The sequence below is a fragment of the Lissotriton helveticus genome, chromosome 5_1, assembly GCF_964261635.1.
Source record: "Lissotriton helveticus chromosome 5_1, aLisHel1.1, whole genome shotgun sequence".
NCBI lineage: Eukaryota > Metazoa > Chordata > Amphibia > Caudata > Salamandridae > Lissotriton > Lissotriton helveticus.
In genome coordinates, this window is record NC_136065.1 from 417,405,202 (window position 1) to 417,421,923 (window position 16,722).

The following is a 16,722-nucleotide window of genomic DNA, read 5'->3' on the forward strand; positions in this document are numbered from 1 at the left end:
ATAATGCGCTTTCTTGGATGCAGCCATTCAAAGACCTTACTGTTAAACTCCTCCAAAATGTTTACTGCAGTATGAGATTTCTCCATGGCAAACATGGCTACTGTTGCATGTTTCCGAGTAGCTTGAAAAATTGTGGCACTGCGACCACCTGCAGCTATCTTATTTATTTATTTAACTTATAAAGCGCGCTATCACCTTCACAGGCATCCTGGCGCTGGGCAACTCAGAGGACAAAGGAAGTGTATCGGATACAGGGAAGAGACTATATCTTGGGGAACAGCCAAGTTTTCAATCTCCTTCTAAATGGGAGGAGGTCTTTGATTTTCCCACCTCCCACGGGAGTTCCTTCCACAGTTTGGCCGCTGTCTTGTCTCTCACCCCCGCAAAAGGGACCCAGTGTCCAGTGATGCACATGTAATCAACGGCTTGGCAACTGGTCCACGTCTGTTGTCAGGTGGATAGTGTGAACATCACTCTTCTGCAAAGCTGCCCCAATCACCTCCAGCACATCTTGATGTAGTGCTGGAACCGCAACTCCGGCAAAATAGGACTGGCTAGAAACCTTCCATTTAGGGCGGACTGTTGCCACAAATTCTAAAAAACCCACCACTTCCACGAAAGAAAAAGGGAGAAGGTCCAGCGCTAACATTTTAGCCAGCATTGCATTATAAAGACGTGCCGTTGGGTGGTTGCGTTCCAATGGCGCCTCCTACCAAAACATGCTTTTAATGGTGGTCTGGAGCGTTTTCATATGTGATGAGGATCCAGACCTCTTCAACCCAGTTAGGCTCATTGATGTACTTTTTTGCATTGGTGTCTCTACCAGACTACTGTGCCTCCTTGATGTTGCTGGGGTAGAGGAGGGTGTGGGCGCTACCACTGCAGTGCTGCTGCCAGGGGTACTGTGTGTACCAGAAAAAATGCCTCTCGGTGGTTCACCTCCCCCCTGCACGATCAGCTCCTCCTCGTCATCAGATGCAATATCAATGTCTACATTTGGATTTGTACTTTTGGCTTTCCGGATGTTACTTAGGTGTGCCTCCCACTGGATAATGTGGTGTTTTTTGAGATGACCTCTCTGGCCTCCGGTACCATAGTTGGTACCAAGCTTACCCCGAATAACTACTTGTTTACAAATCGAACAAATGCGATTTCACGGATCCACGATCCGTGAATTTTGCGGATTTGCGTATTGTTGATCCGCAAAATCCGCGGATTTGCGGATTTTTTTTTTGCGGATTGCGCTCGTGAAAGTCAAGGATGCAAAGGCCTCTATCCAGCATCACAGCTGATTTTCGACAGTAGATTTGGGAAGAAAGCACACCTGCCCACCCTCGACAATGCTCATGATTGTTTTTGGGCTGATGAATGCGTCACTGAATTTGAGCTTCAACTGTCCATCATAGTGGGTAAATGGCGGGAAGACGGTTCACACCGCAAGTGTGTGGGCGGGGTCAAACGGGCAGGGATTCCATGCGAGCACACATGCCTCTGGTGTGTATAAAAGGTCAGAGACCGATCAGAGCAGCAGATGAAGAGAAAGAAACTCCTGGTCACAGGAACAGCCAGGGGATTGCGCTCGTGAAAGTCAAGGATGCAAAGGCCTCTATCCAGCATCACAGCTGATTTTCGACGGTAGATTTGGGAAGAAAGCACACCTGCCCAGCCTCAACAATGCTCACGATTGTTTTTGGGCTGATGAATGCATCACTGAATTTGAGCTTCAACTAGGGCACATGCTTTATTGATATCTGTAAGTGCTTCTTCGAGCACAGAGAGAAAATTACATCAAAATATATATAATATTCAATGATATATAGAAAAACATCTAATTTGGGGATACTAACATTAGTCATAGTCTGACATCCTCAACCAGATTGCCTTACACCTCAAAGTAAAATAGAAGAATAAAATCAGCAGTCATTACTAAAAACATTGGTAAATGTATGCGGGGCAGAGTCACAGTCACTTCATTATTCAACGTCATATAGTAAAGCTACTAAATGTGAATACGATTTCCTCCTATTAATGGCAGCTAAAATGAAACAGATTCCATAACATAAACCAACATTATCGAGCTTGCAAATAGAATTAAAGGCACCCTGGTAATGGATACATTTTTCAGGTATAAACAACGGTTTTAAAGATTATTTTCTTACATCCCTATAAAACTTGCAAAAAATAATAAACACAATGTTGACTGGAAAGAATTACTGTCGCTTGGTCATATAGGACCCAGAAAATCCTTTTTATGTAGAATTTCGTCAGTGCCCAGCCCAACTTCTACTTATATTGTACGTAATGAATTGTCTGTCCCTTTTCTAGAAGACAGCATCCAGATAAGTCCGATTACACTTTGGCACAGTATATATAATGCAAAATAGGCACTTCCTGTTGAAGTTTAATTTTTGTGACAGGACCATCGTGCCAGAATGAACCCTGCCCTTCATATCCTGTAACTATTTTAGGATGGCGCCAGCAAGCTACCAGCGCCATCCTGAAATAGTTACTAAGTTAGCTTCAACAGGAAGCACTAATAGATAAAATAAAGCAGGTGCTCGCGCACCAGCTTTATTTTATCTACTTGTGCTTCCTGTTGAAGCTAACTTAGTAACTATTTTAGAATGGCGCTGGCAGTTTGCCGGCGACATCCTAAAATAGTTACAACTTCTTCAAGCTTGAAGGCTTGAACTTTTGCCCCCCGGATCCGCCGCTCGCGGATTTGCGGATTTTTGGTAAATTCTCGGGAGTTCGCGGGTCGCGAATTTACCGAAAACCTGCAAAATCCGCGAGCGGAACGGATTTTGTGCTCATGCTTACAAATGACTAGGTTTTCTGCCTTTTTGCTAATACTAAAGAAATCCCAAACTGGGGAGTTCAGATTTCTGGTGGTGGTGGAGGTGCTACTTTCAATGCCAGATGAAGATAAGTAAACAATTAAATAAATAAAATGAATTTCGTAGCGCACACTGCAATGCAAATTGCGATGCAGTGTGCGCAACAAAATTTGTTTTATTTATTTTATTGTTTACTTACCTGAGGGAGTATCTTTCCTATATTATGTTAGCATGATGTATCTATATGTACCCTCTTCATTTGATATACATATAGTTTCTGCAGTGAGGACAGCATTTATTTACTCCTTGAGTAGGTCGAAAACCATTCAGACGCCTATTTCGTACTTTTGCTGGAACAGTGCATGTGATCACGTGTTACTCTCCGGTAGTTGTGAAGCCCCAGTTCATCTGAGTTACTGGGAGCAGCTGAACGTAGGCTGTTCACTCGACTGTCCTGAGACTCAAGGTCGCATCTGGCTTTGGGTGCGGTAAGCGCATTCCTGGAGGTGCCGTGTCTACACTCCCGGGCACCAAGACGAAAGGGAGTCACCCCTCCTGACCTTCCCAGTAATAAATAGTTAAGCTTTGAACTAATCATGTGTGCCATATATGGTCCTTCCCTGGAGCTCGAGGGCCAACTGGTGTTTTTCCCTTTACAGTGAATATATGTGTTGAACTGAAAAGTATATAACCTCATGTTTGAATACAAGCCAACAGTCTTTTCTGCGCACCTGATGGGTGAGGGTTGGAGAGGCTCCTCTATAGAGTATTTTGCTTAATAAATGATTGAACTTTCTTCACTGCCAACTGACTGATTATTTGGTAATGGGATTGGGGCTATTGGTAGGTATAGCCTCTTATGTTAATTTTCTAGTACTTCATACCTCCGATCATCCATATTCCGGTGTTTACTACCCCCCACCCTGCCCCTCCCCTGCCCCGCCTTTCCGCCCCACGGAACTTTCATAACGGGCCGCTACTGGGTGAGATAGCTATACATAAAAACATATTGTCTCTTTCACATATGGAGTTTCGTAAAGGGAACAACACAGATACAAACTCCAATATGTCCTTTTGCAAGGGCTCCTGACATCCACCATGTTGGGCTTTGAAGCACAACTACAGTTGTCCATTGTGACAGCACACATCTATGTACGCACACTAACATGATGCTCACTGCTGTTCACTGCAAGTTGATGTCTATGACACTCATACTGCAGCATATGTCACAAGGCCACATCTTATCCGTCAATGAAGTGCCAATGAGCACCATTGCACAATGTAGGCACAAACACAAAGCACTTAAGCCTGATAATGGGAAGTTAGTGCAAGGCCTTCATAGGTTGTGACATGTCACATACCAACATGCCCACAAGTCCCTGACAGTCCCTAATTGATGCAAGGCAGGATTGTGTCTGCTGTTGATGATGAAGTTGGTGGACTCCATAAAGACAGCTAATGTTTGACAATACCTAGAGTCTGGCATATGACATCCATATGTTGTGCTGACTGATGACATTGAGGACACATCAATGTACCAATAAGTCACACACTGTTTAAAAGCATTAGACAAAACTTAACCATCCACTGATGCGCAAGGACACCCCTCCACAATTTACACATACTGAGGACTGACACTCCTTAGTGCCTAAACTATTTCACAATAGCCAGGTTCTGCTACATTGCATTTAAAACAGAGTCTAACCATCCCAGTAATGTAAGGAAAATTAGCCAATGCATCACTGCAATCATCGTCATCTACCATTTCATCACCTGTGTGCGCTTGCTGTCACTATGGCTGGTAATTCCATCCTGTAATCCCATGCAGCTGATATTGGGCTAATATACTTTTAGATTGTGCTCTCCTCTCTATCATTGTGGAAAAAGGGACCCATGGGACAGGTGTGACCCTTACCAAATCACTGCTCTCTGAGTTCACATCTGTGCATGTCTGAAGTCACTAACACACCATCAAATGATCACACTATTGAGCTAGCCCACAGCGCACACAAACATAGCAATTGTCCTGGGCTACCCACTTCACACAATGAATAATCCTGTGTAGAGGGGTCTCAGTGCAGCCAACATTCATGCAATGTGAGTTTGAAATATTTCGAGATGAATAAATGTGACAAGCTTCATGGGTTGTTGACACATGAGAAACAAAATGTTGTACAAATGCAGAATAGCTGCAATCAACACAGAGGCCACATAGAAGCCATTGTATCACACTGGAGACATCACAGAGCTCCGCACTGGCTCAGCTTTGTGTTTCATGCATTCACTCACACCCAAAGTCACACTTTGCACAATACTCACCCCCAACTTGCTGCTGATGGGCCCTCAAGCGTCCATTCAGCTCTGGCTGTGTCATTGCCAAGATGTGGGCCATTATTGGTGTCATGCTCCTGCACGCCAACCTGCCACTTCGAGGAAGCAACCCCAGCATTATCTCTGCCATATTTTTGCTCAGCTGGCAGATGTCATCCCACCTCTTTTGGCAGTGTGTATGTCGTCTGTTGGAGACACCCATAGCCCACACCTTGCGTGCAATGGACCTCCATATGGCCTTATGCTGATGGACCTTAAGCTGCAGGCATAGAAGACAAGAAGAGGACGTTTCTGTGATACTGTGTTGTATACCACTGTGTGTAAGTACCAGAGCAAGAAACATATCACACTAATACATAAATGGAGAGCTGAGGCCATAAAGCATGACACATAGTACACTTAGATAAAATAACTTCACAGAAATGTATATGTTTATGATGATGGACACACTACATGGCCATCTCATACACATGTAGAGTGCCAGCACAGCAACAAATGTGAAAATGTTCCTCATCTGTGATGCAGTATGTGAGTGAGCATGACATACAATACACAGGAAATCATATGTCGTGTCAGACCCCTGTGTCCAACACTTGATGTCCTTGACCAGTGCATGGCTACATTTGTCATGGTGATCACATTTAGGGCCATGATCTTACATTCTCACACTCTTCTCACAAGGTTTAGCCCTGTCTTGTGCCATCCTCAGGCCCAAGATAGCTCATTAAGAAATAGGGTAGTGGAAAACACATATGTTTCACTCAGTCCTTTTAGTGATGGGTCCTTGTAACATTGGGCAGTTTGTGTGCAGGCCATAGGGCCTCAAAATGAGATTAAACGTGGGCCATCAGAGAAATCAAATATGAAAGGATAAACAGTGCCTACACATGCGAGACTGAAAAAATCATGGAATCTATACAAGGATGACATGTCCACCTCACATTTATCTGATGTGTCATAGGTGAATTACCACCAAGAGTGTTACACTCAGGCATTGTACTCTTGTGCATAATGGACACATATCCATAGGGTCAATTTGAAAACTGTTCAGACATTATTAAGTACACTCTGGCCAAAATACATTTGTAATGTCACAAATGAACATATGAACTCTTAATGGACTATGACATCACATAGCACAGGCAAAGTTTGTTCAGACTTCAAGTGTCTCAAACCAGCAGTGTAACTGTATAACTGCCAAACCACAGTATGGCACCCCCATCCGTCAATGCAGTCATGGAGCTGTGGAAATAAGGCTACACACCCTATTGACATGAAGTCAGCATGCTAGGAAGTGTATCACACATTTACATTACCCAGTCTCAGACCAACATGTGTTTGTTTTTTTGGCTTAAGAAGAGCTATACAAGTGTCCATGTTGCCATTCTCCTCACATACTCAAACGCAATTCTTAATAGCCCATGTATGGAGCATGCTATGGGCAAAATATTGATGCATGCACATTGGCTTGCACTCACAGGCACATACTACTGCACAGTAACATCATGTGAGCATTCTGAGCACTCTCAAACCTTTACTCAGACACTTACCAGTACATCTGGGGCACCATATAGCCTCTCATACTGTAAAAAACCTTGTCCACCAGGACCTCCAGCTCCTCTGTGGTGAAGGGATGGGCCCTGATGTTCTCAGTCCTCACCATTACTGGGTCGCGAATACAGGAACAGCAGCAGTTGGTGGTGATAAATGGCAGGCAGCAGTGTCTGAATGTAAAAAGAATCGAAGACAGAAAAGCAACAAAGTTCTTGCGAGACCGTTTGGACTATGGGAACAGGCGTATATAGACGTCTGCAAAATGTTTTGATAAAGTTAGAAGACAGAAGGTCCAAAGTGACAATATTACAAGCCAGAAACACTCACAGAACACTCATTTTTTACAGTTGGACCAGAGGACAGACCACCAAACAATAAGAGGTCATGGTAAACCGAGAGGAAGAGGAAACAAAGGAAAGGGGGACAGGGATATCGGAGGGGAGCAAGGAGGAGTGATAGAAAGATTATTGCACTCCAATTTGAAACAGAAAGCAAAAACGTAGATAGGAATAATACAGTCATCAAGCTAAGTTGCATGAAATTTACAGAGCAAGATAAGTCAATATTGTAACTAGTTCTATCCTATTGCCATTAGAACTAATTTAACTACGCAAGTAGTGGGGTGGATTTATATAAATCTATTCATAAATTAAATCTGTTGACACTACACAGGATGAGAAAGACTAGTTTGACTGTGTCTGATGTACCAATCTTAGAGGACATGTGGTCATTGCAAAATGAAAACAAGGATGAAAGACATGGGAAAGATGAACTCCCAAGAGAAATAATGAATCTGAAGTTGAAAGGAGAAGATCATATCCCCTTTTATCCAAGGTCCCGCTTTATACCTCAGATGATGAGGGATAACCTTGATAGCTTCTCAGAGAATGTGATAATGGATCTGCAGAGATTGTCTCAAAATATGGGGAATCAAAATAGAAAAGCAAACCCCAAAGAGGTCTAAATCCATTGAGTGATAAGTAAGATCCATAAAGAACAAGATGTACTAGTTGAGCATGGGCTGAAAATCTGTTCCGCTCGCGGAATTTGCGAATTTTTGGCAATTTCGCGTTCCGCGAATCGCGTGAAATTGTCAAAGAATTCGCAATTCGGGAGTTGGCGGATTTGTTTTGCTTGGTCGCGCTTCCAAAATACAATCTCGCGCGCACGGCATTGTCTTACCGTGATTCTGAGTTCGCCGAGTTGTTTTCCTCCCGGTTTGCGTGCGCTGCGTCATTTTCGATGTTGCTGCGTGATCGCGCAAGACTTTTTGACCGCGAGTACGTCATTGCGTGAACGCGCGAGACTTTTCAACTGTGAGTACATCATGGCATCCCGCCATCTTGCACTGCGAGATGCTCAGAACGCGAATACGTCATAAGGGCCCGCGATCACGCATCGCGAGAGTAAAAAATTGCGAACATGTAGATGCGCCTCGCAGCTGACTACCGGCGGGAAATTTGAACTTCTCGCTTTCCCGAAATAGCAAAAATTGCAATTCTGCACAAGAAATCTATCGCTGGCAGCATAAACCTTCTGAAATTGATGATTTGGATCAGAATAACTCCTCAGATTGACATTTGGCTGCACTTTTTTGTGCAAGGAGTGCATTTTTGGGGGGTTGGGAGGAAAGAAGTGCCACAGACTCTCCAACTTCCTGTTCCTGTTCAGCAGGCTCCTCCCAGTGCTTTGCCCATGTCCTGGTAACTTTTCATTTGGATCTGGGGCTGGAAGGATTACTCTTTGTGGCTGCTGCTGGATATTTGTATTTGAGGACTTTTTGTTTGGATCACTTTGTTGAGATTTTACAAGTAAGTTGGTGTTGTTTGTTTGGGGCATTGCAGTTGCTGCAACTACAATTTATAAACTTTTTCACAACAAACAAAAAATATATATATATATATTGTGGGTAGCCACAGTATCTAATAGGCCCAGAGTTAGTTATGGGTGCATGATACAACTGTTTCTGTGAGTTTTGTTGAACTACCGAGGGCAGGAAAGGACGGGGGACCGACTCCGGTGGGGAAGCTACCGGCACCACTGCTACACAGGAGTTCATTGACACTGAGGGGACTAGCGCCTCGGGGGGGAACAGGATCGCCCTGGATGATTCTGCACAGAAACACCAACCTCCACATCTTGCAACTCCAGCCAACTCCAGCTGTAACTCCTTGGTGTTGGTGGGCACAGGAATTTCAAGATCTGCATCTTCTTCTGCCACACCTCGTCCAGTGCCCACCCTCCCTGATGCTCACCCAAGTGCAGTCTGTGCACTCAGCCCTAGGAAGGGTAGATTCTCCTTCCCAACATGCACCGCTGCCCCTGCCCCTGTCTCCCCTGCTGCCCTCAGTGTGGAGGAGGTAGATATTTTACACCAGCTGTGTGTGGGTCAGACTGCTCTCCTGAATGCCTTTCAGGATCATGGCAACAAGTTGGCACAGGTTGTTGCGTTCATGGAAGGCATTCATTCTGACGTGGGTGGCCTGCACCAAACTGTCCTGTCTTTGTCCTCCACAGTGACGGTGGCCATTCAGCAGTCCCAAGCTCCCAGTCCAGCTCCTGTCCCTTCAGCAACCACCCAGCCAGTGGCACCACCTGATGAGAGTGCACACACGCCAGAGCCCTCAGGTACCCAGTCATCCATGTAGTTCTGCTGTGGTTGTTGTTGAATTGTTTACCTGTTTGCCACTCACGAAACGGCCATAGTTCTTCCGTAAACCGACGATGATGATCCATCCGTCCCAGTGAGTGACTGCAAAGAAAGATATTAACTTTGATCATCAAGACTCATCATCATCATGGTATTGGCAAACTCAATGTTGTTCATGCTGTCACAGTCTACACACAGTGAGTCCAAGGACATTTTCCATATTAAAAAATGCAACATCGTGGCCCCTGCAGTAGAAGTACAATTTGAATTAAACAAGGTAAAAACAGAGTAGACTTGAGTTACATTTAGTGTGTAAAAGATGAAATAATAACAGAACACATAGGATTCATTTCATGCACAACAAACAAACAGCAATTGCTTTCATCAGAGCCAGACAGCCAGTGTTGTCCACTGCATGCCATCTCATTATGCATTACTTGTTCCACTTTTTGTCCGCATCTTATTCTTCAAGTGAAGGCCCACAGGGCAGACTCTCGTGCCAATTTTAGAAGTAACAGTCAGCAGCATATAGTCAGTAATTCCAGTCCCACTTCTTTTGAGGGGACTGGTCTACGAAGCGAAGGTATCTTGATTCTGCGTAATCCAGCCATCTGCCTTGAGGGAAATGGAAAGGGGGAGTCTGGAGGAGGAGGATAGAGGAGCATGACTGAGTTGTGAACTTGTAAACTTCGTTCTCTTCTGTCTTTCTAGGTTCCTTATTCTTATCATGCCTCGTCACAATCAGACCTTGTGGTATATTGGAACCTGAGTTGACATTGTACATACTGTGATAAACATGGAACTGACACAAAGGCATAGGTGTGTAAAGAGTGTTTATTTACAATAAGTTTTTGTGAAAGATAAGTTTTTGTTTGTGAAATTGTGAAAAGTGAGTTCATGAGTTGTCAGTGATGGTAAATGAGACAAATAGAGTAGTCACCACATTGATGTAATCACACAGTCCAACATACTCCTGGGATCAACATGGCAATGTGGGTTAGGATAGTTAACAAAGTCAATGTCAAGGGCAACACAAGTGCCATCATGGCTGGCTCAGCGACTTGCCTTTGGTTGGTGCTTTGCCACGTGATCTTCTCTTGGATGTCCCCTCTGCTGCTGGCTCAGGGTGTTTGAGGACTCATTGTCTTGCAGCTCACCCCTCTCTGTGGCCACAGCTGAGGTGGGGGGAGCATCAGCAGGCTGGCCAATGGCGGAGGTTGAGCCGTCATTTGAGCTGCATGTATGTCCCTCAAAACACCCACGAGCTGGCCGATGAGATCCACAAGTTGGCCCATACATGTGTCCATGGACCTCAGCAGGAGGCGGAGCTCACGTGCTTCTTCGACAACCTGACCCATCTGTCCCTGGTTCTGTTCATATGCACCAAAGACTCTTGCAACAGTGGCCAGGGCTTCTGTCTCAGTGCTCTCCTTTAATAGTCCCCCAGTTGCCCTCCCACCTGCCCTGCTGACACAGACCTGTGGCGTTGGAACTCGACGCAACCACACACTCTTTCTGGCATCCTCAGATTGTGTGGTGGTGTTGGTAACCAGGGAGAGTGTTGCAGGCAGCAGTGGTGATGGTGGAGGTGGCTGCTGCACAGGTCATTGTAGCAGGGGTCAGCACTGTTGTTCTCGCTGTAGAGGTGGTAGTAGTGGGGACAACGAGGCCCTGATACTTAGTGCGCCCTGGCAATCCTGAGGGGCCAGGTTGTTGCTCCTCATCCGAGTGACGTAGTGAATCTGCATCAGAGAGTTCACGTTCCAGGGGGGAGACAGGCTCTGCTGGTTTGTGGTTTTTTCAGCTGCAGTTGCTTGTGGATCTCCTGTTGAACTGAGATTAAATTGTCAGTTAAGTGAACTCCACAAGCTTGGTGTTAGAATTTTGGATGTTACATTTGATACACCAAACATTTTACATTGCAATCACTTGGTATGGCTGATAGATAATGGGCATCATGTCATGATGTTGAGGTACATAGATTACTTGTCCATAGTGTGACATGTAAATTGCCAGGTACAGATTGTGTGATTACAAGGACGTCATCATCTACCAACTTGGTACACATCAACTTTTGATAATGCATCATTTTTGTTTACTCTTCATGGAATCATTTGAAGCTATGCAAAAACTAGCCATTGGAATGTTTCAAATGTTATTTCATATCATGTGCCTTTGTTTATATGTCAGATTGACTGTGCATGTTTTGGTTCCATATGGACCTTCATGCTCTGACACCATGGCACTTACACATTGCATTCTGTGCTGTGCATGATTGTACTCTGAATTTCTTTCACATGTGACTTGGTGAGTCAAAGTTTAATTTCTGTGACAGTTACATGTGCGTATCTGGCTGCACACTGCATGTCACTTTTCAATCTATGAAGGGTTGGCACACATGTGAGGGATAGTGTGGACATACAGCTCCATGCATTTTGAGAAGGATGACAGGGTGCATCCACTGACTACCTATCTGTTAGGTAACACAGTGGAGGGCAATGGCTGCCACATGGTTGTGGGTGTGGGGAGTGCTCCATCTTGCTGAGCTGTGGGACAAGGGTACCTGGTGGGAGTTGTAGTGCTGGCTGCCTATCCTCAAACCCGCCTCCCTTTCGAGAAATCTACATCCCTGTGAAGTAGAGCAGAGCAAGAGAATATGTTACACATAGCTCTTGGGTGGGGGGAGTGTTCCATCCAGCTCAGAGGTGAGACAAGAGAGCATGAGAAGGCTACCTACCAGTAAGTTTGCGGAGAGCAATGAAATGGCTGCCACATGGTTGTGGGTGGAGGGAGTGTTCCATCTTGCTGAGCTGTGGGACAAGGGTGCCTGGTGAGAGTTATAGTGCTCGCTGCCTGCCCACAAACACCCATCCCTGTTCAGATGGCTACCTACCTGCTAGGTGAAGGTGAGCCATGGAATGGCTGCCACATGGCTGCGGGTGGGGGAGTGCTCCATGTTGCTCAGCTGTGGGACAAGGGGGCCTGGTGGAAGTTGGAGTGCAGGCTGCCATTTCACAAACCCCCCTCCCTGTTAAGATGGCTACCCACCTGTTAGGGGACGGTGAGCAATGGAATGGCTGCCACATGGTTGTGGGTGTGGAGAGTGCTCCATCTTTCTGAGCTGTGGGACAAGGGGGCCTGGTGGGAGTTGTAGTGATGGATGCCTATCCACAAACACCCCTCCCTGTTAAGATGGGTACCTACCTGTTAGGGGAATGTGAGCAATTGAATGGCTGCCACATGGTTGTGGGTGTGGCAAGTGCTCCATCTTGCTGAGCTATGGGATAAGGGGGCATGGTGGGATTTGTAGTGCTGGCTTTCTACACGCAAACATCCCTCCCTGTTGAGATGGCTACCTGCCTGTTACATAAAGGTGAGCAATGAAATGGCTACCACATGGTGGGGGGACTGTTCTATCCTGCTCAGGGGTGATGCAAGTGAGCATGAGAAAGCTACCTACCTGTAAGGTGAAGCAGAGCAATGAGATGGCTGCCACATGGTTCTGGGTGGGGTGGTATTCCATCCTGCACAGGGGTGATACAAGTGAGCATGAGAAGGCTAGCTACCTGTAAGGTGAAGGAGAGCAAGGAAATGGCTGCCACATTGTTCTGGGAGGGGGGAGTGTTCCATCCTGCTCAGATGTGAGGCAAGGGTACCAGGTGGGAGTTGTAGTGCTGGCTGCCTATATACATACCCCCATGGAAATATTGCTACCGACATTTGAAGTGAATCTGAGGAAGGAAATGATATAGATATGTGAGGCATGTGTTAGGAAGAGTGTGTTGTAGTTAAGTACATTTAGGTCTAGAAAGTGTAGCTTTATAGTTGTACAAGACAGTACATGGCAGTGTGCTGGGATACATTTGTTGGTACTTACCAGCCTCTACTCCCCCAGCTATTCTTGTGAGACTCTCAGGATGCAGTATGGCAAGCACCTTCTCCTCCCATTCGGTGAATGTTAGTGGTGAAATGGGAGGGCTACCGGCAGTCCTCTGAGCCAGCTCATTGTTCTTGTAGCACGCTCATTCACCCTGTTCTTAAGTTCATGCCACCTCCTCTTTGATATCATGCAGGGTGCGCAGGGTGGTCCCTACTGCATTGACTTTGCTGACTATGCTTTCCCACATTTGAGTTTTTCTTACTATTGGTGTCTGTTGGACCATGCTTCCAAACAAATGTGGTTCTGCTCTGATTATTTAATCTATCATGACTGACAACTCATTGTCTGGGAATTTTGGCATTTTTTTTTCTGTCGTGGTGTGTGATGTGCTGATCAGTGACAAGTGCAGGTGGGAAGGTGGTGGTGATGTGTGAGGTGTGTGTTTGTGTGGGTGGTTGTGATGGTGTGATGTGTGATGATTTGCCTTTCCTTTGTGCTGTTTGGCTCTTCACATCTAGAGTTGTGCAAAGGATGCTGGGCAGGGAAAGGGTTTCTTTTATACTCTGCTATGTAGGTGTGTCCAAATGGGGTATTCATGTCAGGTGTGTTTTTTGGGGTGGACCTGGGATTTGTGTTTTTATTTGGCCATGGGGATGTGTTCTTGGGGTGTGTGAAATGTTTTTGGAGCCAGCACAAAACAATCATCCACATATGGTAGCCTTGTTTTGTGGTTGCTTTCGACCTCCATTCCTTTTTCCGCGCAACCGTAGCGGTCTGCATGCAATGATCCTTCTGCCAGCTCTGCCATTCATCTTTTCCTGCGACTGCAGTGGTCGGAAACAACTGCTCCGCCATCTTATCCTAATTTCACTTGGGGATCATTCCGCTGGTAGAACAGACTTTTTCCTGCGTACCGCAGCATTACCATCCGCCACAGTTGGATTTACTGATTTTCCCAACGTTCACAGCGGAGTTTTTTCAAATCCGACCGCCGTGGATGGATTTTCTGAGCAATGCATCCTAATTTGACTGCCGCTTTTTTCACTGTACATGCGGACATGCTTTTTGGTCCGCCATCATAATCGACCCCAAAGGTACCAATGATTAGGACTAGAGTATTCTATGACCCGCCACCAACAGGCTGTCTGTAGAGGGCATGCTGCCATCATGAGGCCATTATAATATGGCGGTCTGGTTCGTGGCGGTCAGAAAATCCGACCACCATGCATCCAACAGGCTCCTAAAGCCCGCAGGTGCAGTAGAGGCCTTCACATCCCCAAAATGATGGCGGTGCCTAACAGGCACCGCCATAGAGCTCAGGGTGTGCCTCCCCGCCAGCCTTCCCATGGAATTTCTGGTGGGGATGGACTTTGAGGGCATGTTGCGGGCCTCCATTGAGCAGGGACAGTTTGGTTTTGCATTTGGAGGGCACCTGTAGTGCCCCCCTACATTTCCTTCCACCATGTGGCAGGCACCTTGTTGTGCCTGCCACATTGTGCAGGGAAATGCAAAACATGCATGTTTTGCATTGCAGTAGGTGCAACAGCTAGCAGCACCTGCCACAATGGAAAACCGGGGTAAATGTATGACATTGTTCTGCATTCTGTCCATCAACTGTTGTTTTGCATTTGTCACCCCGAGTGGGATGGGTATGCTCAGACGTGAGTCCCATGCTCTCCACACCACTGGAGTCAAGCTATCCTGGCTGAAGACGGCTGATAGCTAGAAACCGGTCCTAGGATGCTTGATTACGGTCCAGGAAATGAGATGGCTTGGCAGTTCGGGCTGGACTGTTCCCATGAGGCACAGGGTCAAGGCTGATTTGCATATGGCCATGTCTGAACTGGGGAGGTGTGGAGTGCAAAAAAACGATGGATTTAGGTCCAGATCTCTGTACTGGGGTGAATGTATGACATTGTTCTGCATTCTGTCCATCAACTGTTGTTTTGCATTTGTCACCCCGAGTGGGATGGGTATGCTCAGACGTGAGTCCCATGCTCTCCACACCACTGGAGTCAAGCTATCCTGGCTGAAGACGGCTGATAGCCAGAAACCGGTCCTAGGATGCTTGATTACGGTCCAGGAAAGACATTACTTGGCAGTTTGGGCTGGCCTGTTCCCATGAGGCACAGGGTCAAGGCTGATTTGCATATGGCCATGTCTGAACTGGGGTGGTGTGGAGTGCAAAAAAAGCGATGGATTTAGGCCCAGATCTCTGCACTGGGGTGAATGTATGACATTGTTCTGCATTCTGTCCATCAACTGTTGTTTTGCATTTGTCACCCCGAGTGGGATGGGTATGCTCAGACATGAGTCCTATGTACTCCACACCACTGGAGTTTAGCTATTCTTGCTGAAGAAGGCTGATAGCCAGAAACCGGTTCTAGGATGCTTGATTACGGTCCAGGAAAGACATGGCTTGGCAGTTCGGGCTGGACTGTTCCCATGAGGCACAGGGTCAAGGCTGATTTGCATATGGCCATGTCTGAACTGGGGTGGTGTGGAGTGCAAAAAACGATGGATTTAGGCCCAGATCTCTGTACTGGGGTGAATGTATGATATTGTTCTGCATTCTGTCCATCAACTGTTGTTTAGCATTTGTCACCCCGAGTGGGATGGGTATGCTCGGACGTGAGTCCCATGCTCTCCACACCACTGGAGTCAAGCTATCCTGGCTGAAGACGGCTGATAGCCAGAAACCGGTCCTTGGATGCTTGATTACGGTCCAGGAAAGACATGGCTTGGCAGTTCGGGCTGGACTGTTCCCATGAGGCACAGGGTCAAGGCTGATTTGCATATGGCCATGTCTGAACTGGGGTGGTGTGGAGTGCAAAAAAAGCGATGGATTTAGGCACAGATCTCTGTACTGGGGTGAATGTATGACATTGTTCTGCATTCTGTCCATCAACTGTTGTTTTGCATTTGTCACCCCGAGTGGGATGGGTATGCTCAGACATGAGTCCTATGCACTCCACACCACTGGAGTTTAGCTATTCTGGCTGAAGAAGGCTGATAGCCAGAAACCGGTTCTAGGATGCTTGATTACGGTCCAGGAAAGACATGGCTTGGCAGTTCGGGCTGGACTGTTCCCATGAGGCACAGGGTCAAGGCTGATTTGCATATGGCCATGTCTGAACTGGGGTGGTGTGAAGTGCAAAAAAACAATGGATTTAGGCCCAGATCTCTGTACTGGGGTGAATGTATGATATTGTTCTGCATTCTGTCCATCAACTGTTGTTTAGCATTTGTCACCCCGAGTGGGATGGGTATGCTCAGACGTGAGTCCCATGCTCTCCACACCACTGGAGTCAAGCTATCCTGGCTGAAGACGGCTGATAGCCAGAAACCGGTCCTTGGATGCTTGATTACGGTCCAGGAAAGACATGGCTTGGCAGTTCGGGCTGGACTGTTCCCATGAGGCACAGGGTCAAGGCTGATTTGCATATGGCCATGTCTGAACTGGGGTGGTG